The 26,675-nt window shown below is 37.8% G+C and overlaps 1 protein-coding gene across 1 annotated transcript in view; it reads right to left on the minus strand.

The window, feature by feature from the left end:
* The window catches only part of znf644b (zinc finger protein 644b), a 34,758-nt gene extending 15,327 nt beyond the window's left edge, over nt 1–19,431 (minus strand). The window contains exons 1-2 of the mRNA XM_034882299.1: nt 19,156–19,431; nt 10,663–10,712 (exon numbers count right to left, since the gene is read on the minus strand). The gene's annotated coding sequence lies outside the window, so the exon portion shown is untranslated. The remainder of the gene's footprint in view (nt 1–10,662; nt 10,713–19,155) is intronic.
* Nucleotides 19,432–26,675: the final 7,244 nt, after the last annotated feature.

Below are 26,675 nucleotides of genomic sequence, written 5' to 3' on the forward strand. Positions count from 1 at the left end.
CTTTTGTGACCTCTTGGATGAGTCGTTGCTGCGCTCTTGGGGTAATTTTGGGCGGCCGGACACTCCTGGGAAGGTTCAACACTGTTCCATGTCTTCGCCATTTTTGGATAATAGCTCTCACTGTGGTTTACTCGATTCCCAAAGCTTTGGAAATGGATTTATAACCCTTTCCAGACTGATAGATCTCAATTACTTTCTTTCTCAATTGTTCCTGAATTTCTTTGGGTCTCGGCATGATGTGTAGCTTTTCAGGATCTTCTGGTGGACTTACTGTGTCAAGCAGCTCCTATTTAAGTGATGCCTTGATTGTGAACAGGTGTGGCAATAATCAGGCCTGGGTGTGGCTAGAGAAAATGAACTCAGGTGTGGAAAACCACAGTTATAGTATGTTTTAACAAATGGGGCAAACACTTTTTCACACAGGGCCATGATGGTTTGGATTTTTTTTCACCTTTAATAATAAACACCTTCATTTACAAATTGCATTTTGTGTTTACTTGTGTTGTCCTTGACTATTGTTTAAATTGGTTTGATGTTCCGAAACACTTAAGTGTGACAAACATGCAAAGGAACAGGAAATGAGGAAGGGGGCAAACACTTTTTCACACCACTGTATTTTCATCTTAAACAATTATTTATTGGAAACAACTGAAATACCCAAACTTTAGGTCTTGTGAGGGCAACACACAAACTGAGGATGAGAGTTTGGCGCTGTAGGCTTACAAGGCTGTGAATGTCTAAGCAAATTCCTTCTTCTTGTTTAAGTGAAGACCCAGGCTGGCAGCACAGTGGAGACAGCGCTAAAAACCAACTGGGACCAGTCAGCCCAACGATTTCAACTGCTGGAGCTGTCTGTATGGATCAACAGCCAACATTCTATCCCTCTGCCATCGCCTTTGCTTGAGAAATGTCTAAACAAGGGGAGCCACAGTCCCTCAAGTACTGCACTACACGACTTCCTCAGCTAATGGGATCTATTGATTTAGTTGACACAATGTGAATTTATGAAGATGCCTCTTAAGTGTGAGAGTATCAAAGTGTGGCTCAAAACAAACAGACAGAGATTCAGCTTGACACTCCAGTAATCCCAAGGTGAGTATGTTCTCTCCGAGAAGGAGCCACAATGAAAGAAAAAAAAACCACAATGTTAAGATCGTCTTCTACCATCTTAGGCCTGCAGTTCTTACCAAAGTATCAAACAGCAGAAAAGCAGATAAATTAACAATATAAAATAAGCCAAATCTCGCTTTCCTCAATGTTACCAACTGTCTTATTTTGCAGAAGAATGTGAAACTAAAAAACAGCTGATTCATTAAACACCCTAAATTTCCTAAATTTGCAGAGGAGAAAATAAATAGAGAGGCTTCACACAATGTCTTTGTCCGCATTACGCACTCTTTTATCCCACTGAATTCTCGTCACTCAAAGGTCATTTCCATAATAATGGTCTCCATTCTCCCTAATGGGATTTTGGCTGTGATTATGTATGCCAACATCTTGTGCAGACACTATCAGCCCTGTCATCCTGAATTGCACAAATGTAATTACACAAAGCCTTTGATAACTAAACAATGTAATTTACTGCTTGAGTGAAAATATATACAGTGCTATATAACTCATTTTATACAATAAAGAAAAATGTATGACTACCATAGGTAGGCCTAGTATGTTGCATAGAATCAAAAAATAAGTTAAAAAAGAATGTAATGCTAATAAAGGCTTTAAGAACAAGAATATTGGGTGCCCATACAAGCGATTTAAACACATATTTAAAAGAATGGTATTCCTGGAAGTAAAGGAATAGATCCACATTTTCGGGAAATAGTCTTATTCGCTTTTTGCCAAGACTTAAATATTGTATTCTTATATCTGTCTTCTAAATATGAAGCTACAGCCAGCAGCCAGTTAGCCTAGCTTAGCATAAATACCAAAAACCATTAAAAAAACTAAAACTTTAATAGTAATGTGTAGTGTATGCACATGTAAATAATAGGGAGCCAAAATGAAACAGGAGGCTTGTTTTGTTCCAGGAAAGAAGAAAAAATCTCATTTAAAATCCCATTGACATTTGTAACTATGCTAATAACTATGCTTACGTTAGAGTGTTGTCATTTTGGTTAATCTTGCTTTGGAAAGCCTGACACTCATTAACCGTAAACTAACCAGTTCAATTTAAGAAGAAGAAAAAAAAACGTAAAACGACATCACACATAGTTGTGCCGTAGCTTTCAATTGTGGAAGACCTCCAGCAGTCAGGGTTTCCACACCTGTATTGCAAGCCCAGCAGTTGTGACTTTAAGATGTTTTTTTTTTTAAAGTTAAATATTTTCGACAAGTTGGGAACTCCTTTAAGAAGTATATGGTGTGGTGTGCATAATGTTAGCATGAAAGTTATCAGCATGGGTTAAAATCATGAAGTTGGCAGTAAAGTAATAGCTGTGAACGTAGCAGTGCAGTGTGTGTACAGTTTAGGCGTTTTTACAATAAATAAATGCTAAAACTCCTCAGACCCAAGTAATACTTCATATTTCTTGTTTGCTTAATGCATACAAAAATTGTGTCAACGACTAGATGCATAAGGCTAGACAGAGCCAGGCCCATTTCCAGTCTTTTTGCATGGCTAAACTAATCCATCCAGCTGCTGGCTGTAACTTTTTATTTATATATATATACACACATATACATACACACACACCCACCCACACACACACACACACACACACACACACACACAGCAGACAGATATCGTATGAGAGTGGTATTGAATTTTTCAAAGTTTGGCTATAAGCATATTTTCCAAAATGTTGAACTAGATAGTTTCAACCAATTAAATAATACTATTGAAATTGTGTGGAAGGTATATGCACATGATAATAGACAATTGTATTAGGAGTGGAAACTAAATCCAAAAAAAGACATGAGACAGGGCTCAAGGGTTAAACCGTGAGAGTAGTGCCTTGCATGACAGGTCACGACAGGTAAGAGTAAATGTTGCAATCCCAAAAAATCTCCAATCGTTTGTCCGAATTTCAACTAGAGCAAAGAATATCTTGAAAAATCCCCCCGATCTTGCCCACAACAAACTTCTCCTTGTCCCCCTCTCCTAAAAAAGGGGAAAGAGTGAAATGGCTGCAATGGTAGATTTACTGACGAAAAAAGGTGAAGCGTGAACATTCGGAGTGATAAAAGGGGACAGGGAGCGAGTGACAGTTGGGTTAAGACAGAAGTCATGTTCAATAGCAGGTAGAAACATCAAACAGCGAGTTCACAGGAAACCCATGCAACCTTGTCTTGATGGAGGATTTTCAGTTGTGTGGAGTAGATTATATCTGTTCAAGCTGCTGACACGGCCTCATTTGCTGCCCGTAGTGTTGGAGGGGGATTAAACGATATAAACTTTAAAGCTTTAAACAATACCTTTCAAAATTAAATGGATTAAGGGAGAGATGTCTGATGGGGATTTCCCAAGGCTTTGTTAGTTTTAAACTCTAAAAGGGGGAAGAAGAAGAAGAAGAAAAAACAGCAGTTAGAAATTTCTCAGGCATGTGACCGTTTTAATGAGGCGGCTCTCACGTTGAGGAGGGCAGTGGGCACAGGAGGGCTGCCAAGCAGATGGCTCTCATAAACATCATATCTGCTCTGTTTAGATACATGACTTCTCATCTCCAACACTGAGAGGAAAACAAACCCGACCATCACCACAAGCACTACCCACTTGCCCACTTTTGGCAAGCTGTGCCGGCTCGTTGAAATGGCACATTTCCATTTCTTGAATTTCTCCTTCATAACAATATGCATGAGCAGCGCAATTGAAATACATAACCTCTAATCTGTTATAAGTATACAGAGAAGATGCAGCTATTGCAGTGGTGGGTATTTTTGTTTAGTGGCAGTTAGGGTGTTGACTTTTATTGAATGTTATTATTACCATATAACTGAAAATGAATATGAAGCAAGACAGAAGTTGTCGCTATGATTAGGCATGCTCAGCTGCTCCCCTCTTCAGTTGAGATGGGGAAGAAAAATGAAATATATTTATAAATATATATCAAACTTTGTTGCTGCAGCTTTGCTGTAGACATGTGACCATTCAGATGAAAGGGAGTCGGTGTCAAACTGCTCTCCAAATTGAGGACAGGCTCCACATCGCTGAGCAGACATCAGTGAGCTTAAAATCGGAGGCATGTCAAGTATCGCAGGTATTAGGATAAAATCTCTCATTATCTTTCTTTAAAACATAATATGAATGTACCACAGCATTGATAGGGAGGGTAGGGGCCTTGTAGTCACTAACGACAAACAAGTCAAACCTCAGTAGTCACCTTGAATTCTATTATTAGACCAGGACAAACCACTCTAAACAACAACTGGATCAAGTGCGTCTTGTACAGCCTTGGATTGGATTTAGAGTGCTAGAAGTGGTTAAAATAAATACGACTATGATCACGTAGGGTCAAAGAGATTACATGAATAGTGCAGCCTATAGTGAGCAAAGAAGCAGCCTCTGAAGAGAAAATGCCAAAACTGCAGTTGTCAAAAAGTCACAGGGTATTCAGAGGCCAACAACAGCCTATTTATGTAACTCTATCAGGAAAAGTGGACAGTTTGAGCGTGGTAGCCTTGACAGCAGTGGGATTCCCTTTTCATTTCCCAAGGTGCGCACGCACGGACGCACGCGCGCACACACACACACACACACACACACACACACACACACACAATTATTCAGTACTGCTTGTCAATTGTACCTTTTCAACCCGGATCAATGAGTTGTCTTGCACCAGGGGCCTGTATCAACGCCAGTCATTAACATGTGAGTGCCACTCTATCAGCCCCAGCTCCAAATAAATCAAAGGGTCGGCCACAGAAGAAAAGGGGCTAATATTTCCTCAATAACCCCAGAGGGACACCATGGAGAGATGCAAATTGCCTCCCAGGAGATGCCGGGGGATGTGAAGGAGAAACTTGCTGGGAGGCAACGGGAAGCTAATGAGTATAATGGTAAATGTATACAAGGAGAGGGAGAAAACCCTCTCTATTCATACCAATTAATAACATCTTATCAATGCAGTGTACTGTAAAAGGAGGGCCCATGTCTAACCCTTTGCCCTCCTCCCCACTTCCACCTCGCAAGCGTCTGTATTATTCAACACGGGCCAGGCTACGGTCATTAGCCCTGTGGGAGGCTGGGCCAGGCCTGGGGAGTTAAGGAGATTTTAAAAACCACTCACTCCTCACATCAAAACAAATTGTGCAAAATCAAAAGGGGCTCAGAAAAAAATTCCTTTCTAGGAGGTGCGAGGGAGGGAATCGCCATTGTTGTAAAGGCCGGGTTCTGCAGCGTCAAAGTACAAAGATACAAGATAGATTAGATAGAAGTAGCTTTATCAATCATGCAGGATTTAAGAAAAAAGGGATTAATAGCTATAATGTTGTGACATGAAATAATACAAATTTAAACCATGACTGTGTTAATTAGATTTGCATAATAACTAGAAAATTATGGCATCAATACATTTAACTGATTTAATGCAGCTTAACAATTTGACATTTGAGATTTTTTATTTTTCTATATCATTAGCAGAGAAAACAGGATTACTTTAGTTTTTCTTCAGAAACAAATGCTTAGCTCATTGAAAATGATGAATCCATTGCAGCTGCTGACACCAAACCAAAAACCTGATGAAAACATATCTACCCACATTCCAACATGTTCAAACACACACTCAAAATACAAAAAAAATGGTTTTTTTAACATTATATCCATATTTTTGTAACATTATATCTGTATAAAAACAATTGTTTCAAGAACAATTGAAACAATTCTGCAGCGGTGCAGAAATCTGTTCTGATGTCTTGTTTGAAATGACTGTATGTGTGTATTTTGAGATTATTAATGGAACATGTGAACCTGTGCAGGGAACTAGTTACAATAATCTCACCCCATTGGCAGATTTTTACTTGTTTGAAAAAAAAATAGATTTGTTTGGAGTTAAAAATAAACAGCGTGATGGAGATTTTCTTGCAGTGCCTGAATGCACTCCGTGCTTTCTTGTATCTAAACACATATCTGACCCTATATAGATTAAGGCCCACCTACATTCACACAGCAATGCAAGCTAATAATGCATTTGATTTTTCCCCTTTAACTACACAATGAAAAACAGAAAACTCTTTAAATATACAAATATCTCTTATTTCTCTTTTTTGCTGTAATTTTGTCATTACATGTGTTAAACCATTGCTGTGATATACTACTATACATATATACATACATTTGTCCAAAAAAAAAGTACTCTGGTTTATTGGCATTTCTTCAAACCAATTACAATTGTCTTGGGTGGTGCTCCACACGCCACCAATGATCGCCTCTGCAAAATAGCCTCTGGGGAACTTTTTTTGACGGAATATTTGTATTTTAAAAGTTGTTTTAGTTGTGCAACAGAAAACTCAGATTGGACATTGAGTCTAGCTAGCTGTCTGGATTCACCCTGCAGAGATCTGAGGAGCAGTTTACCATAGTCCTCAGGAATTGACCAAAGTTTTTTTAGGATGAAGACTACATTGCATCAAACCCTCTATTCTACCAAATATCACCAACAGATGGCACCTGCAGCCATAAAACATGCAGAAAACACAAATAACTTCATGACTAGTGTGGAAAACAAGATTCCCATTACTTAGTAGGACTGGGACGCTTTTGTCCAGATTTGATTCATTCACAATACGTGGGTGCCAATTCAAATTGTATTGTGATTTTCATTCATTGCAATTCTATAATTGCTTAAATTTTCTTCTTTTACTTCTTTAACAAAAACAAAAGTTGGAAAATACACTATTTGAGACTAGAGAATATATCATACCAAAAAAAAACTCATTGTTTTCTAAGAAGAATGCACATCATATGTCAGCCAGTCAGTACGACATTTATTTAATTTGTAAAGAAATACAGAAGATGTATTTTTTGCATTTTCTGCTTTTGGCCTATTTTGCTTGACACATGTGATGTAGTCGCCGTTAGCAGTACCGTATCAAATAGAAAATATTTAAGTGAATCGTTGGCAGACATAAATAAATAAAAAATATTGATTCTGGGAAAGGAATGGTTGCATGAAAACAATCACGATACATACGGTTTTTGATGTCTTTTTACTTAGTATGATAACTTTACTTTAGTCATCATGTCATATTAAGTGACTGATGCTTTCCTGTAAATGGTAATAAAACATATAAGGATAGCTTAAACGGTGCCCTGTGCAGTTTACATGTGCTCCATAGCGCCACACAAAGTTCCCTCTGACTCCAAACGGCAGTACAGCAGATAGAAATCGAAGTGCTATGCAGTTTAAGGAAGCATTTGAACTACCTGAAAGGGCAAACAAATGCATCAAAAGCTGCAGAAGAAAAAAGCAATGCCTCGATCCATCATTTTGAAGGTCATTTATCAAGGTGGAGAAATATACCCGACACCAGGAGGATTTGCCTTCCAGAGATCACCGAGGGGACTCAAATGAAGGTTAATCACTATATAACTTTCTACATGTCTAATCCTATACTCCAGATTTCATTGAGCATAGCTATAAAAGCCCTCTGTCAGCAATAGCTGTGCCTAACCTGTGCCCCGCATGCTCAAAGCTCTAAAATATCACATCCAACTCTGAGAATAAGTGGGAAATTAATGAGGAAAGTGCTGAGCTCAACCTTAGACAGGTATCACAGAAAGGGTTAGCAGCTTGCAGCTCATGTACAAGAGAAGCTCGCTTATCAGAAACCTCCAAGATAGAGGTTGTTTGGACTTTGGAGAAATGTTGTGATTGATTTGACATTGTTGTAGATTTGGCTGCATCTGCATCTGACCTAAAATATACCCAAACTGGCAAGTATATTTAGTAAGGCTGGCAATCCAGATTTAACTATTAGTTTATTAATAATTAATTGATTAAAGTTGCATTAAGAAGAAACCCATAAATACAAGATCATATTATAACAGTATTATAATATATCAATATATTCTTTAGTCATAACTGCATGAAATTATGATTTTCTTTTGGTAACATGGATTCTTTTATCTTTGTCCATGATTTAATTTAAGGTTTCATAACATAAGAACCCTGTATTTTTTTTTTAATAATCTATTTTTTGTGTCCATCCATCATTCCTTGCATTAGAATGCATTCAATTGAACGTGATTTTACAGTGCACATTAACAGATTTTGCTTTTCAGTGTATCTTCCCATTGAGCGAGGGCTGAGCGTATCTGTGATCGTATTGTGCCCCTTAGTGGAGGAAATGCTCCATAACCTGAGTGAAGCGGGATAATCAGAGGCTTGATCTGCAGAGGCTGAGCAGCAGGCCAGATTCGGCACAACTGCAGCTCATGACCCAGTGCTTCACTCAGCCTTTGATGGACCAAAGCAATCTCACTGGCCCCTTAGATTTAAGTAGGTGAAATCGGTCTTTCCTTTAAAACAAGTTCCTCTCCATGGAGTACCCTTCCATTCCTCTTTAAAAGCGCAGTGACACTTTAAATGTAAATTCAGGTTTGTGAACATAAAAAAACTGAACTCAAAGTCAGTAGCAACTAAAAAGATTATAAAATCCAAGTCTGGATGATCCCATGACATGGATTCAAAAGCTGCTTGCAGTTTTCATATGATCAGGCTGCATCATGTGCATAGAATGAACCCTGAACCTTGAAACTTCATCTAAAATATGTTGCTGAAAATCCCTTAAAAATGCAGTTGCACATACGTGTGTAAAACAAATTTTGTCCTACTATCGGCCACGATTAAGTGTATGACATTGTGGTGCAATTGAGCCTTCCTCAAAGAATATACATTTTTGGATATCAAAATGTATGACTTTATGAGATGGAGCACATACTATGTGGCTCCAAAAGTCCAAATGTAAAAAACAGTTGGAGTCCTATAATGGCCTTGCTAACGCATTAAGGTTTATCCATGCAATTCTATACATATACATATATATATCTTCACCTTCATGCCATACATTTTATACTACATGTATGATACTTAATGTATTTGATATCTATTTGTAGCAAGACAAATATGGAAACAGCTCAACATTGAATAAAGACTGTGTTACAAGCTGAAAGCAAAAATAGGGCTGCACTTGTTGAAATATTATTATTTTGATTAATTGATTGTTTGTTCCATTAAGTGTCAGACACTAGTAAACAATGACCATCATATTTGTCCAGTCCAAGGTGACATCTTCTAATTGCTTGTTTTGTCCAACCCACAGTCAGAAACCCAAAGATAATCTTTTGACTATCACTTGAGACAAAGAAATGCAGCAAATATTCACAATTGATAAGCTGGAACTAGGAAATGTTGCAACTTTTGTTTGAAAATAATGAATTCAATCAAAACGATTGATTTTCTGTCATTTAAATAATGTGATGTATGTAGGGCAGTGTAGAGCCTGTCCTAAAAGATCCTCATTTAAAGGGCCAATATCATGGAATAATCATTAAAAATAAATATTGAGGGTGCCTGGGTAGCTAACTTTGTAGCACCCATATACAGAGGCTCAGTCCGCAACGCAGCGGCAGCAGGTCTGGTTCTGATCTGCGACCCTTAACTGCATGCAATTCCCCCTCTCTCCACTTTTGAACTCTAAGCTGTCCCTGTCAGAAATGAAAAGCCTAAAAATGCCACACAAAAAAATTATAAATAATCAAATAAATATTGAATTGGAAAATTAACTTCTACAGATACACAGCTTCTTATGAAAAGGCTGTGTATTGCCCAGTTGTTTAGTAATGACCAGCACTAAAGTATAAAAGGGACAATGAGGCCAAACTACTAAACAGGATGTATTTTGCAGAATTATATATGTAAATAAACATAATAATAAAAATAATGTAATAATTTCCTTATAAGAGCAATAATTTAATGATTAAAATAATGAGGGTTTAATTTCAATGTGGTGACAATTTCAACATCAAAAATCACAATACTTGCTTACATTTTAAGGAAATTAAACAAAGACTAAAGAATTGTAATTGTATTTATGTCAGTGATTCAAATTCACACTGGAGAATAATCAACAGCCAGCTTGTCACTCCCTACAACCTGCCAAGCGTAGGAGTGGAAGCACTGACACATGTAACTGACATCTCAGATTTAATTTGACTGGTAATCACACCCAGCAATAGTTTCAGAGCATTTCACACATCTGAGCTACAGTTTCAGGTGTTAAGCCGGTAAGGAGACATACAACTGTGCCCGAATGATAACACCTCTTCAGAGACGGTCACATTTTTGGGTTTATGCTCTGCCATTGTGAATGTAATGATGATAATACTAACAAGAACACTGGGACTCCACACAACACACATCTTCTTGCTTTTCAATTAAAATGCAATCAACACTCGTTTTGGGCTCAATATTACCAGCTCAAATACTTCCATTTCAGTTCAGTGGCTATTTGAAACAAGTTGTAAACTTGTGTCGCTCCACGGCAAGCAACCCTCTTGTGATCCTTATCTGGATCATACACTGTTACCTGCTAATTGCACTTCTACAAAGAGACATTTTACTACTAACACCAGTGTCAAATTTGAGAAAGTGGATCTCGATAATCATGTTGAATAATTTAAATTGAAAAAAAGAACCAGTCAATGTAAAGCTAACTTACCAGTCTATGTTGAAGCCCTGATTCCACCACATGTCTCTTAGAAAGCCCACCTGTAATAGAGAGAACATGTTCTTTAACTTGGTTACTGAAGCAGAAAGCTGCTCACTACACAGGACACTGACTTTCTTTAAAAACTACAAAAAACATTTCAGTTTTCTGTAATATTTTGTGATTAAATCTGACAAACCCTGCTTCCGACTGTGTTTTGGGATTCAAAACTAAAAGCTGAGGACATCATGTCTTGTAAGATACTGTAACTCCACAGAAGAACACAAGGAAATGTGAGTTTAGCAGGGTAAGGTAATGAGTGCTTAAATGATTAGTTAATTATTCAATTGAAATTACCGTGTAGTTGTTGTTGTTTTTTTACATTGGCTTTACTGACCTCTCTTTTGTTCAGATTTGTATTAAAACTAGTGCTGTGCCTGTTCAAAACGTGCCTGTTTGGAATGGGTTGATTGCTCGGCCTCCGGCATTGCCGTTTGCAGCTTTCTCGAGAACCACCCTTTTAAACAACTTTACACAAGACAAAGTGCTTCCTTGGGTCTAAGCAATCCACCTGCCATGACATAGTTGGGTTCCTTAGAAATGCAAAGAGTATACACGTAATTTGCTAACAGCTAACAAATTGGAACCAGGCTACTTCCTGGGATAAAAGCATTCATACCAAAAGTTACATTGCTGGTGCTTTAAATGTTTGAGTTTCCTACAATAGCCTCTTTCTGACCAAGTAGTAACAAGAATGTAATTATAGGAACAATCCCCTTCTAAACAGTTCTGCTAACTACTCTCCCCCCAAACCGGTTTTCCATTTGCTTTTGCACTGGCCAAGTGACAATAGGAACTGGTAAGAGGGGTAAGGGAGTGACACAAGCACAGCACCGGTCTTTACAGCGTTGTTACTTGACTTTAGTGCCACATACAACAAACAACGGTGGCGTTTCAAGACTAGGCTGGAGTAGTTAACAGAGAAACACAGATGAAGGCTCTAGCGTAAAATGATCCTAATTAATATGATGGAAAACGCTAGAAGAGCAGAGGGCAACAGGCAAACAAAACGGCAGTTAAGTTTAACTAGCATCAACAATTAGCTGCTTGAATGTGTGATGTTTGTCTGATGAGTTAGCATACGTAGGCGAATTGCAACAGACAGTGAAGAATATGTAAGAATAAACCGTTTGTGTTTCAGACATTGCTAGGTCACTAAGCGTTCCTATGCAGAAAAGACAAAAGAGAAAAAGGAAAAGCATATGCCCTGAAGTGGGAGCTGAAAGATTTACAGGAACTGAAGTCTGCCAAACTTGATAATACCTAAATTGGTCCAGTCGGAACACGAGAAAAAAAAAGGGTTCTAGGAACATTGTCCTAGAAAACTGCAAAAATCCATCCAGTTGGAAAGAGGCGTGACATCTCTGGGTTCTCTTTTTTTTTTTACTATTCTTAATCCTAATTTTAACCGGTTGCGGAACGGCTGCGGATGAGTGTATTTTCACTGACAGCAAAACGTCTGTGTTCCTACTCCGTCCCAGCTCCGGTAATCCACGGCCCTCCGGAGCAGATACGCTGAGCTTCTTTTTTTGCCAAATACCACAGAGCAGCGCAGCAATTCAGCACACGGCGGATAGTGTAGTTGGTTTTGTGGTCCTATTCTACATGAAATTTGCAAGATCTTGTGGGTTCTCGTGACTTCAGCTGTAAGTAATGCCAATCTGGACCTGGCAGCCGTTCTGCAACCGGTGGAAATTAGGAGTTAAATGTACACAACGGAGAACCAGCCCCGGTCCGAGGGAGATTGACAGTCATGTTTAGGTTCTTCCATTTTCTAATGATTGCTCCAACAGTGGACCTTTTTTCACCAAGCTGATTGGCACTTTCCCTGTAGCCCTTTCCAGCCTTGTGGAGGGGGACAATTTTGTCTCTAGTGTCTTTGGACAGCTCTTTGGTCTTGTCCATGTTAGTAGTTAAATTCTTACTAATTGTATGGGGTGGACAGGTGTCTTTATGCAGCTAACGACCTCAAACAGGTACATCTAATTTAGGATAATAAATGGAGTGGAGGTGGACATTCTGAAGGCAGACTAACAAGTCTGTGAGGGTCAGACTTCTAGCTGATAGACAGGTGTTCAAATACTTATTTGCAGCTGTATCATACAAATAAATAGTTAAAAAAACCACACATTGTGATTTCTGGATTTTATTTTTAGATTATGTCCCTCACAGTGGACATGCACCTATGATGACAATTTCCGACCCCTCCATGATTTCTAAGTGGGAGAACTTGCAAAATAGCGGGGTGTTCAAATACTTGTGTAATACACTGTATGTATGTATGCAGCAGTATCATTCATTAGCCTAAAGCCTAAATCTGTAGCTAAAAATTAGCAACGAAGATCAGCCGCAATACAAAAGAATGATTTCGTACCGAAAAGAAAGTCAAATCAGCTTTTGGGGACTATTTCAGCTACAAAATAGAGGATGTTGACCAAAACAGGTAAGTTGTCTGGAGAATTATAAAGTTGTGGCCACAAAACAAGGAAACACCACCAATTTGTCTGATCATTTAAAATCGGCACAATAAAGCTCTTTACAACAAATACAAAGTCAAATCTGGATGTCATACTAAACCAAAAACTATTAGTAAGGCCTTAGCAAGTGACACCTTACCAGGGTTCTCTACAACAGAAATAAATAATAGACGCAACAACATTTAATAACACTAAAGATATGTTGCCATTACACACCGTTGCCAAAGAACGATTTAAGAAAGTGATCCGCTTGGGATGTGGTATGTTATACCATCCCGCACAGGTTTTTCCCAAGTTGCAATAAAAGAGCTGTATGACAAATGCAAATCCAAGATTGAGGCAGAGCTTTCACAAGTGGAATACTATGCAATTACAACAGACTTGTGGTCCAGCAGGTCAACGGAGCCTTGAATTAGTCCTCACAGAGGATTTTGAAATAAAAAGTCACGGTTTGCAGACAGCATTTTTCCCGAGGAGTCATACAGCCGAGAATATTGCAGATATTGCAATATGATTGACCGCTTGGGGCTTAGATGAGGCACGTCAAGTATAACAACAGATAATGCAGCAAACGCTCTGAACAAGTGGAACAAACTGCATTTTGCAGTTGGTGAGTAATGGCCATGATCCTTATCCTAAATATACATTTTTACTCAGCAGTTTTACTTAATAACCTGTCCTGAACCTGACAAAACTTTGAAAATAAATGTGTTGCATGTAGAGTTTAAAACGTAAGAAACAAAATACAGAAGCTAAACATTTGATTTTAAACAACCTATTATTCAATCAGTGGCAAAAAATAGTTGTATTAGCACATTCATTGTTTGAGAATAAAACAGAGTGATTCAATAATTAAAGTTTGCACTGTTTTGTTTGTTTTCTCCCTTTAGAAATGCAGTGAAAAAGTATAACCGCATTGCTTGTGCTGTAGGAGACTGCAAGAAGCACGTGAACCACTTCTCTCACAGCTGGAAGGCCAGAGATGCCCTGCAAAAAGTCCAGAAGGAACTCAATCTACCATTACATTGTCTAATCTCACAATGCCAAACCAGATGGGGTTCCAGACAGTTGATGATCAGCAGGATATTAGAGCAGCAGCAGGCTTTAACTCAGGTCCTGTCAGCAGACAAGAAGCTGCGGCATCTAATTCTAACCTGACAAGATCAAGATGTCCTGTAATCTGTAAGCAAGTCACTGGGCCCAAAGCTGGACTTCACTGATGCACTTTCAGGGGATGAATATGTCATTGTCTCCTTTGTAAAGCCAGTTCTTCAGCTCTTCAACATTTCACTACTGGAAATGCAAGAGGGAGACACAGACTTCACCAAGAATATAAGGAAGAAGATACTGGATTTCCTCAACGAGAAACACAAAGATGATGATACTCAGAAGCTGCTAGCTATGGCATCTTTTTGGAACCCCGGGATCAAGATGGACTTAGTCAGTGCAGACAAGAAGTTAAAGCCAGAGTGGCATCACAGATGATGGAATGCCACGAGACATCACGCTGCAGCACTGACGTGGAGCACAATGTTACCAGTGCAGCCCAGGCAAAGAAAGCAAAGAAGTCATTGGAAAGCTTCTTTAAACAGAGTAAAACTGTAGCAAAGGGTGATTCCTGTCTGACCCTGAAGGATGCTGTGGAAGCAGAGTTAAACACCTACATCCTAACACCTCCAATAGACAAAGAGGAGGATCCACTTGCATGGTGGAAAGTACACAAACTTTCCTTGACTCGCCAGACTTTCCCGCAAATACTTGTGCATTCATGCAACAAGCTCGCCATCAGAGAGATGTTTCAGTACTAGTGGCAACATCGTCATTTGCCAACAAACCTGTCTCAAGCCTGCAAAGGATGGCAGACCTTTGTTCTTAGCTAAAAACCTTGAGTAAACAAAGCATACTGGATACATACTGCTAAGTAATACTCTGTTTAGGAGATTTTATACAAAATGTATAAAACTTTTGTTTATTAATTAAATTTTCAATATCATGAAATGGTAATTGATGTTAGCTTGTATTGATGGCTCGCAATAGATATCGTTGGAGGGAAACAATATATCGCAATGTAATTTTTTTTCCAATATCGCGCAGCCCTACAAAGTAGTGCTTTAAGGTTTAAAATGTCAAGAGCATGGAAACTAGAACGGAAATGATTTGTAAAATATTCAGAGAAGAAAGGACCCTTGCGAGTGATTGCCACCTTGGAAATATGCCTGTGTTCAAAAAAGAACTAGCATTAAATCAAAAACAGTGCCATATACACTCAAAAGGCAAACCCATCCCCGCCATGGTTTTCTTTTCTTTTTTGGGTAAAATTGTCAGTAGCGATCTATAGCTAAATGATGTGCTCATTCTACGTGAACAATAAAAAATATATACAAAACTATAAAAACTATGTAATCTACAGAAGAATTTCTTATTTCCTTCAGTGTTTCTGTCATGTACAGAAACTGTACATTACTGCGTTACAAACAAATGTAATCTTATTACAGAAATGCATTACCCCCCAACACTGTAAACAGGTATGCAATGATGATTGCTGAGTAATATATATGTAGATGTTGTCCAATGTCAAGTCTCTATTAAATCACGTGATGATACAATGTGAAATACAATCGTTCACAAAACAAGCTTTTACTGACCCAATCTCGATGTCTGGGATATTATGACTGATGTTTTTCACTATTTTCTGACAATGTAACACAATAATGGAAATAATCTTTGGTTGCTGCTCTAATGATAAATGGCATTTACATTTTAATTTCATACAACTGAAAACAGAAAACTGAACAGCTCAATATACTGTACGTCATTACCAAGAGAAAAAACTGTTATAGTGGTTAATTCTATTCAGACGATTTAATAAGCGAAAGTAGTGATTCAGCCGGTGGGATTATATTAAAACATGCCGCCCCTATTTCCTCACCTCTGATATATTTTTGCAGACCTCAATGTTCTTGGTACATCCACCTGATTACTAAAATATCTCATCTCTGCAGCTGTTCCTCAGCTGAGTTGCTAATTCAGGCCAGTGTATTCCCATTTAAGTAGTCCCAGGTGTTTTCATTTATAGCTGTGTAAGCAGCCAGCCAGGCTGCAGAGAACACATAACTGTTTGCTATGCTGAGCTTTCAGGGACTTCGGGCATCTCTGTACAAATATTTGACCTTGTAAAGTGACATATAATCAATGTATGGATAACATACCTTGACCATCTGATTTATTTAGTCGAGCAGTTGACTCCTTTACTCTCAGTGGTATACTAATGCAGTGAACCCTACACTAGGCTGTTAAACTGCCACTGACTTCTTCCTATAGATATGTAAACTAATCCTTAGATATCTGCAAGGAGTGAAGGACTCACTCATGTAGGTCTACACTTAGATTTTGCAAAACCTCCATTCCTGAACTGATTACTGATATATGTACGAGCATACCACTTGCTGTCTGTGGTAGACACAATACTACACGTCAAAAATGGTGTTTGATGACTATACTGAAAATTACATCTATCCAATAAAGTGAGACGTATATGTATGTATCTACTGTACAGGCCAAAAGTTAGAACAGACCTTCTCAATCAATACGTTTTCTTTTTTTCCTACTACGACATGGAATAATGTATGTCTAGAAAAAGCCCAACGTTATTTATCTGTGACTTAAAAGATGACAGATGTTTTTATTCAGGCATATAAATACACCTGGGGTCATAGACTTGAGAGTTAGCAAATGAGCTTTGCCCAATGCTGCACTGTAACACACTATGCAGCTATTGCAGTTGACTGATCTAGTTTAATCCTAATCCTTAATATTAAATTTAAACCTAGTGAAATCTTAAATATGATTCTAAAAGAACTAGTGCACTGTCAATAATATGCACAGTGCCCATGATTCATTATATATTCAATAAATTGCAGTGGAAGAAAAAATGATTCACATCTTTTAGTACGTAAAAGTGGCAATACACCAATGTAAGAAACTTCTATTACAAGTAAACTTTCTGTATTAAAAATGGTGGGCCTAGTAAAAATACAGAAGTATTAACAGCAAAATATAATTGAAGTTTTAAGAATAAAAGTAATCAATATGCAGCAGAATATATATGGAAATGATATAGTGTCTTGAACTTCTCTAGCTACCACTGTGCTCAGTATTGTGCTACCAAAAACGCATTTTCATGACTTTTTACATTGTAGATAATTACCGAAGGCATCAAAACTATGAATGGAATTCTGTATTTAACAAATCATTGTGAAATAAAAGAAAACATGTCTTATGTTCTAGTTTTTTCAAAGTAGCCACCCTTTGCTTTTTTGATGGTGCAGCAAACCCTTGGTGTTCTCTCAATGAGCTTCATGAGGTAGTCACCTGAAATGGTTTTCACTTCACAGATGTGCCTTGTCAGGGTTAATAATTAGTGAAATATTTTGCTTATTAATGGAGTTGGGACCATCAGTTTTGTTGTGCCGAAGTCAGGATGATACACAGCCGACAGCACAATTGGACAACTGTAAGAATTCATATTATGGCAAGAACCAACAGGCTGAGTAAAGAGAAACAAGTGGCTATCATTACTTTAGGAAATGAAGGTCAGTCGGTCCGGAAAATTGAGAAAACTTTGAATGTTTCCCTATGAGCAGTCGGAAAAACCATTAAGCGCTACAACAAAACTGGCTCACATGAGGACCGCCCCAGGAAAGGAAGACCAAGAGTCACCTCTGCTGCTGAGGAGAAGTTCATCCAAGTCACCAGCCTCAGAAATTGCAAGTTAACAGAAACTCAGATTAGAGACCAGATGAACTACTATCTTATCTTATCTTAAGTACTATCTTGCTGCAAACAGGACACATTTGAAGCTGTGGTGGAGAGGAGGTCACTGAACAAACTGTTATCCATCATGGATAACCCCGACCACCCTCTCCATCCCACATTGGTCCAACAGAGGAGCAGCTTCTTAAAGAGGCTCCGACAGTTTAAATGCCGCAAGGACCGCTACAGGAAATCATTCCTACCACAGGAAATAAAACTCTTTAACACATCATCCCTGGGTGCTAGATGACACTTTTAGACACAACAATAATGCAATAAGGGCAACCGGCACAATTGGTTCATTTAGATTTTAGATTTTTATTTCAGCAGTTGCACATTTTGTTTTCCCATCTTGTATATATTTAAATATCTGTTCCTATATTCTAATATTTTATTCTTATATTTTATTATTTCATGTATATTGTATGTATGTATATGTTGTGTGCTGCTGTAAGACTATAATTTCAAATTTTTTGGGATCACTAAATATCTATCTATCTATCTCTTATCTTATCTTATCTTATCTTATCTTATCTTGACTTGCAGGTTAGAGTTCAACTTTGCTTTAGCCAGTGACTTTTGGCATTAACAGCTTCCTTACAATATTGGTCTCATAATATCCCTACAACCACACATGACTCTCAAAATCACTCTAATGGGCCATTTCAAGTCAGAGATAGGAAACTTACTTACCATGGAGGCTACTTCTACACCAAATGGTTTGCATGGGCTATATCCTACATAAATATCACTGTAAAAATCTTACAACGCAATCTTGTCTAAACTCAAAAACACCATTTGTGCTTTTGTACAAAGGGAAACGATTTAGCTAGATAGCAAAAAGCTGCCTCGACTGGCTGTGACTTTATTTTGACAGGCAATGCGACAGTCAGCTAGCAGCTCTGTCCACAGGCAGAGCCACAAAGGCAAAACTGCATCAGCAATGTCTCGCAGAAACACTTAATGTAGCAAAGCGAACCAATTAAAGTTGAGGTTTGACTAGCTGCAGCTTGTCCAGAAATTGGCCACTTACTGCAGTGTTTTAATACCTGGACAAAGACACAGCGACACAGCGACACATCGCTGACTAACGTCCACACCTGGCTGCCATGTATCCCTGCGCACATCAAACTGTACATCAGGCTGTAACACCTACCTCAGGACGACGACTCATGTCCTTAAGTTTGTCATTGCACCCATAGCAGGTTACGCGCCTTAACCTTTGTTAAAATGTCGCCATTTTGCTTTAAAATCACGCAGGTTGCACTCTGGTCCAGAGGAGAGGGATGTTCACGGCGGAGGTAGAGGAAGCGTCACCCAAACTGCACACCGACCCATATGTTCACTTCATTCTTCGCCATTCAATTGCCTACATTTAGAATAGAGCTCTCCTATTAATAACTTAAACACATTAAAGCGACAAATGTTCCTAAATTTCAACTTGGAGGATAACGTAATGTGACAACACATTTCTTTTTAAAGTTTGTAAGTGACATGGGCTGCACGACCTTGAACTGCATGCTACTTAAAGTGACACATCCGATTTTTAGAAATGGGATTTTATGAGGTGGGTTACTTATCCACACTGACAGATATAGTCTAAAAAGTCGACTGTCACTACAATATGGTTAAACAACAACAACAACATTGCAATGTAGCCTATCTATTATTTATTTAAGTTAGCCTACTGTAAACAGGGAAGTTGTACTGAGTGTCAGGGTACAGATGTTCTGTTGCTCTCTTCTGGGTTTAACAATGTCATCATCCACAGTGGAACTTGGACAGAGATGGTTAAATGTGTTTTATGTGATCATGAACTGAATTTAAAATGGTTGCAATGAAAGGTTCACTAGAAAAAAAGATATGCTACTGTTGTATATTTAATGTTCAACGGCTCTTGTACAAGTAAAGCAATGAGCTTTAACCCTCATTTGAATTTTAGAATTATGATGCATAATGCATGCTGGAAATCCATTATTAACACCGTTGCATGTTTTTCTTGCCTAAGTGTTATTTCCATGATTCTGCAGGAAAACCATCAGGCATATAAAACCTCATCAGTCAGGAGTTACAAAATAATGTCCCAATCAATGTGTTTTAGAACAGGTGCATTATTTTAATGACAGTTGATTTTAATGTTGTTCATATTTTCCTTGCATATTTGCTATAACTTAACAAGATTTCCATCAATCTATCCAGAAACACAAGCTTTAGGCATGGTTAATTCCAATTCAGATTGTCGCAATTATGAACTAATATGTTTCATTTTCTGTCCCTTACATCTAATTAGACGAATATTGCATAGACTGACTACAAAGTGCAAGCCTTGTGCATTAAAGTGTATTGCAACTGTGAGGTTGCCATAACTGTTTACGTCCAGCTAAATACATACATACATACATACATACAGAGATATGTATATATATATCCTATAATTATTATTATTTTACACAAAACACAATTGCAAAAAAGCAGATATCTCAAGCCAGGCAGACTTATAGTGTGTATAACTTTAGTATATCTTTGTTCAGTGCATTAAGAACAACAGTCTGTGTGGGGTGTCTGCAGTGGTTGATTGGAGTGGTAATTCTCATATGCATATAGGCCTACATATAAAATATTGATTGGATTGGAACAACTTCCTAACACATGTTTGAATGTACATTGCTCCAGTCACTTCTATTATTACACGAAATAGTCAGGAGACAACTAAAATTTCTCAAAATCTGCTGAATATTTATAGAGTGGGCAAAATAGGACTTATTTACATTTGCTAAATTATTAAATGTGTGGAATGCAGAGCTTTAATCATAAATATTAATATACTGAAAAAACTGTAAGACATAAACATTAGGGCATAAATATTGATCTACTTCATGCCAGTGTGTATTAATTCTTGGTTTAGTTCCTTTTTCAACAGAGATCTGTTTCTTTTAAAGCTATTTCCAAGTCACTTACTGTATTTGTGCTTGCTTCACTGTGATCTGAGCTTATCGTTGTACCCACCTAGATGGCAGAAAACACAGCGCAATTCCGAGGAGTGCATTGTCTATGTGTGTGAGATATAGGGATTGACATAAACCCTCTGTTTTCAGAGCATGAAGTAATTCTTTTAATGGCCTGCCAACTGTGCACTCCAAAGTTTGATTTTGCTCTGCAAAATGAGAGCAAAAATCTCAAACAATTTATTATGCTGTTTGTGCCTCGCTTCAGTTATCGTCTGCAATTTATTTCCTACCTTGGGGTACTGCAAGCCATTTTCCTCCATTTTCAGTGGCTCGTTTTTTTTTTTTTTTTTCTTGATCCTTCATGCTGCTGACTAAACTCCTGCCTCCAGCCATGGCGTTGGAACATCACAGAAAAGTACATCATTATACTGAAGCTAGTTAACAAAGAGAGCCAGAGAACCAGTTTAAATCACAGGGCACAAGACAGTATGAGGAATTACTCCGTTTACTAACTCCAATGTAGCTATGCACAGCCTGTCTCTCTGTTGCACAGGTGAACTCACTAATGAAGGCTGTTTCAAACCTCGGTCGGAATTCAAGGCCGGCACCTGACCACTGTTCGCTATTTGAAATTCATTTTTTTCTATAATAAATGATGCCTTAGTTCAAACATGCGTCCCATGTCTGCATTAGCTGAGCACCAGCAATGACCTTCTTTTAATTTATTTCCATTCATTGACATTTATTTATACATTATCCCCACCTCTGCTTTTTCCTACTACGACATGGAGTAATGTATGTCTAGAAAAAGCCCAACGTTATTTATCTGTGACTTAAAAGATGACAGATGTTTTTATTCAGGCATATAAATTCACCTGGGGTCATAGACTTGAGAGTTAGCAAATGAGCTTTGCCCAATGCTGCACTATAACACACTATGCAGCTATTGCAGTTGACTGATCTAGTTTAATCCTAATCCTTAATATTAAATTTAAACCTAGTGAAATCTTAAATATGATTCTAAAAGAACTAGTGCACTGTCAATAATATGCACAGTGTCCATGATTCATTATATATTCAATAAATTTCAGTTGTAGAAAAAAATATTCACATCTTTTGCTTAAGTAGGTAAAAGTGGCAATACACCAATGTAAGAATCTTCTATTACAAGTAAACTCTATGTATTAAAAATGGTGGGCCTAGTAAAAGTACAGAAGTATTAACATCAAAATGTAATTGAAGTATCAAGAATAAAAGTAATCAATATGCAGGAGAATATTTGTGGAAATGATTTAGTGTCTTGAACTTCTCAAGCTACCACTGTGCTCAGTATTGTGCTACCAAAAAAGTCAGAAACTTCAAAAGAGACAGACTTTAAGAATCCGCCAAATCTGATACTGATATCACATATATTTGTATACAATAAACATAGGCTATATACCGAAACTTTAATTCCTTTTAAAGTTTTGTTCCATTTATACTTATATATTGTAATGCGTGTTCAATTGGAAGAATTTTTTTCCAGAGTTGCTGGGGCACAATTCATGATTTTAATAATACCAATTCACTAAATTTATATCTATCTATTTATTTGTTACATTTTTTAATGTGTGATGTTGCCTTACACATAAAAGAATGATCCCAGTCCGTTTCACACAGTGAGCCATACAGCTTATTAATGAAACACTGGTATTGGATTGCTTGGAATCGGCCGATACACAAAGTCTGGGTATTGTTATATCGGCATAGAGATTGAAAAATTTGAATCAGTACATCCATAGATTTTTTTAGGTCCTGACAAAGCTAGCCCAGAGCCAAAAAAGACTTAACAAAGAGTAGTAGAATACTCTTCTCATTTAACTGACATCTGTAACAACAATTACTTTTAAACAATCACTGAACGTTGTACACGTACAAATCACACTGGTGCATCACAAGTTCAAGAATGCAACTATAACATAAATGGTGACACCCTTTCACTCCCCCCTGCAGTAGTATAAATTGACCACAAGGTGGCAGAGGGAAGCTTGCGAGGTCCATTCCTAGTATGCCTTTTAAATGAGTCTTATTAACTACCGTTAAATCACTGCTCACAAATTGTATTTTGATATGCAAAACGCTTTTTAAACGCATATTATATGCTGTTTTAATCCTTAATCTCTATAAATATGGCATATTAGGGCTTTTCATATTCTTAAGAGATTATCAGGCACTCATTGCCTGTATGCTTATGCAGGGTTTCAGCATTATCAAATATTAATTATTCTAAACTTGCTCTTTTAGGAGGACTTCTTTGATGTTGATCTAATTTTTCATCAGCTAAGCAGAACTCACACAGTGGTATCTTTTGGAAAGCAGTGGGCCATAATTCATTGATGAGCCATGTGGAGCGTGGATATTCACATATGCGTGTGCAAGATCTTGAGCAGTTCTGGAATGGATATAACAGAGTGGTGTGTTGCTGGGCTGTTGGCCTCACTGGTGCCACAGACTGATATAAAGGGTTAAAAGGGTGAGGAAAATTAATCTGTGAGAACTTTTTATTTATTTAAAGTAATTAAAGTAATTAAAGTACAAGTAACTCAAGAAGAGAAGCCATTACAAACTGTGTAGACATTAGGATAGATTAGAAGACATCAGGGCTTCACTGACAAAAGCTTTGCAAGCGCCTTTTCAAAATCTGTTAACAGCCAAAGGTCAAATTCATTTAAAAAAAAAAAAGTTAAAAATAAAAAATAATTTGTCACCACTATGAAATATACAAACAGCACTACTTTGATTCCAGTAATGTTTTTTGGCAGAGAAAAAAAAGGAAGAAAATTACAGAAGCAATTATGGCAAAACAGATAGTTTAAGGTTATCATTATTAAATTATTCATTTTTGACAATGTTGGCCCTTGGAGTTTGGGAATTGATCTCTCTGTAAACACACTAAAGCAAGCAAGATCGACATAAATTGCGAAGACGAAGCCATCTTATGAGCACTCTGCTTTCTCTTTCATGTTGCCTCACTGTAGGGGCTGAACATTGCTAATAAAAAGTGGGAAGACCTTGGGCAAGTAACACAGGCTGATTAGTTTTGTACACTGGAGACAAGAAGTGCTTTGGAGTCTGCAATGATATTTGTTTTCTTTTCACAACATATCTGAGGAAGAGAAATAAAGAGAATGCTTAAAGTTTCACCGATGTGTTTGTTCTCTTCAAAGCAAAAAAGAAGAGAAATCTTGCAAGTCTTTGTCAGATGTTGTATGTGCATGCTCATTATTTCAATAAGCCCATTTTGCCTCCCGTGATTGCTTTATAAAGAGAATAGTGGATGACCCTGGCTCTGTTGTAAAGTTAATGCTTTTGCACACAAAGAATAACAGATGCTGGTTTGAGTAACAGTGAGGTTACGGTGGGACCCCCCGTCCGCCTTGTTATCCTGGGCTGCCGCCTCAAATGGATTAGATGAGAATGTGGTCCCTTGGAACTCTCTAGTCTGCTTGAGCTACTAATCACACAAGAAAACAAGGCCTGTTTCTGTCAACTTTTTCACTAATGGGCTAATTGATTGACAGTCTTTGAGCTTTCATGCAGCTGATTTATTTACTGTTGCCCTTTCATGCTGCAACATTTTCAATTTAATTGAGAACCAATAGGGTATAAGGGCAACACTGCCATCGGGGAAATCAAGTGATGGGACTGTTTTAATGATTCCCCTGCTAGAGAAGTTAGATCCACAGTGAACTGAATCTCGTTGCACTCTGATCTCACAATGACAGTACGTTGGGAGTTGTTCGTAGTCATCATCTTTTTCTGTGAAATCTCATCCCAGTTGGATGTATATGTTGCCATTCAGCTGGATGCTCTGTGTCATTTTTAATATCAAAGATGAATTATTTTGTTTTCCCGACAGTAGTGCAAGAGTTTCTGTTGTTTTTAGTAGGAGTGTGGCAGCAAATGATGTACTTTTTTTGCACAGCCAGCTATCCACAACACTTTGGCAAGATAAGTGTGCGCTATGAGCCAAGCAGCTTCCTGTACATCCAGCTGCTGTAATAAATGTGCTACAGTACTCCGGACTTCACCGTACTGCTGTGGTATTCAGACTTTGGCTCCGGGTTGCTGTCTGCACTCCTCCACACACTCATCCCTCTCACTGCAGAAGTGTCTGTCTGTGCTGGAGGGCTTCAATCAACTTTAGATGCATCTTAAAGTTCTCTGCATCTTAGTCAGAGAAGGCTTAGTTCCCTGTGCGCATGAATTCAAAGAATACTAACACTTTGACGGAAGAACTGTTTAATTTACCGTTCTTCTGTCTAAATCTTGTAAGATTAAGTTGGAGTTATTTTGAGTGGCCATTTTGATTAAGTTTTAATCGTTTTGGCTTGTTTCTTTCTTACAAAATGTGTGACACAGCCGCTGAGGTCAAAGAATAACAGGATGGTTATGTGATATAGAAAAAACATCAAGCTGAATATAATGAAATTATGTAATGATGCAAGGAAATTTGAGATGAGGCAACCACTGTCTGAGTTGGGTTAAAGTTTTTTTAAGCTGCAAAAACACAAATTTGTAATTCACTATAATTATAAACACTGTGTTGAGTGCCGTTTTCAATTGATTAAATAAATAATGTAAAAACCATACTTCTGAAACGGCAATCCCTTAATGTGTATGTTTTCCCATTAAATGAAGCAGTATTTTCTTTCATCATGATGTAAACTCTAATGGCATTTCATTTCCTTTAGAGGGTGCTGCAGATGAGGATATTCCTCTCAGTGACTTCACTCGGTTGCCCTTCCTCATAATAGTTACCTTAGCTATGACATCAATGTAGCTGAGTAGCCTGGAGCAAATTGAGGCATGATGGTATTTTTGCCTGATGTTGCAAAAACTATGTATAAAAAATGCAACATGTATCATGAATTATATTTATAATATATAATAATAAATATGCACGTTCAAGTTCAAGTTACTTTATTGTTCCCAATGGGTCAATTTGTTGTGCAAAAGATAGTATAGTACAAAATCACACACAATCACACACATAATACCAAGATTGCCTTCCTTGCAGGCACAGTTAAAACAATAAAAAACAGTAAACAATCAATAAATAGTAATTCAATAAGTTATCTATTGTTCTTTATAGAATTAAGAAGTAGAATGGCTGCAGGTACAAATTAATGTTTGTATCTGTTTGTTCTGAATTCTGGGAGTTTAAAGTGTGATCCAGATCAGGATGCATCGTTGAATTATATCTGTGCACACCAGTGCCAATAAATGCAAGTCTGTTGGTTCAATGTATGCATTGTGCGCAAATGTATGCTCTATAGGCGTACTGAATGTGCATCTGGCAAGCATGTGTATGTGCGTGTGTAACTACAAAGAACTGGGTCGGTGCCAGTGTGTGTGCACACACTCAAATTTTGAGATGATAAGACACAGCTTTCCAGTGTATCTACACTGACCTCAGCATTACGACCTCAAAAAGAAATATATTGTTGTGTGGGTTATCTCATCTCACACTTTGACCTGACAGAGCTGCAAATGAGCTCATCGTTACAGCTTCACCTCCTGACAATCTCTCTTTTTCTCTTGTAGGGATTCACACGTCTGTACCTTAACTTATTCTGACAAAATCTACATGACAAAGCCACTCTACTTATTACTTTTTATTAGGCGAGGATTTGGACCATTGGTCCTCTGGGACAGTTTTGCTCCACTTCCCTTCTATTCCCCTCCA

This window comes from Etheostoma cragini, chromosome 9 (genome assembly GCF_013103735.1).
Source record: "Etheostoma cragini isolate CJK2018 chromosome 9, CSU_Ecrag_1.0, whole genome shotgun sequence".
Taxonomy (NCBI): domain Eukaryota; kingdom Metazoa; phylum Chordata; class Actinopteri; order Perciformes; family Percidae; genus Etheostoma; species Etheostoma cragini.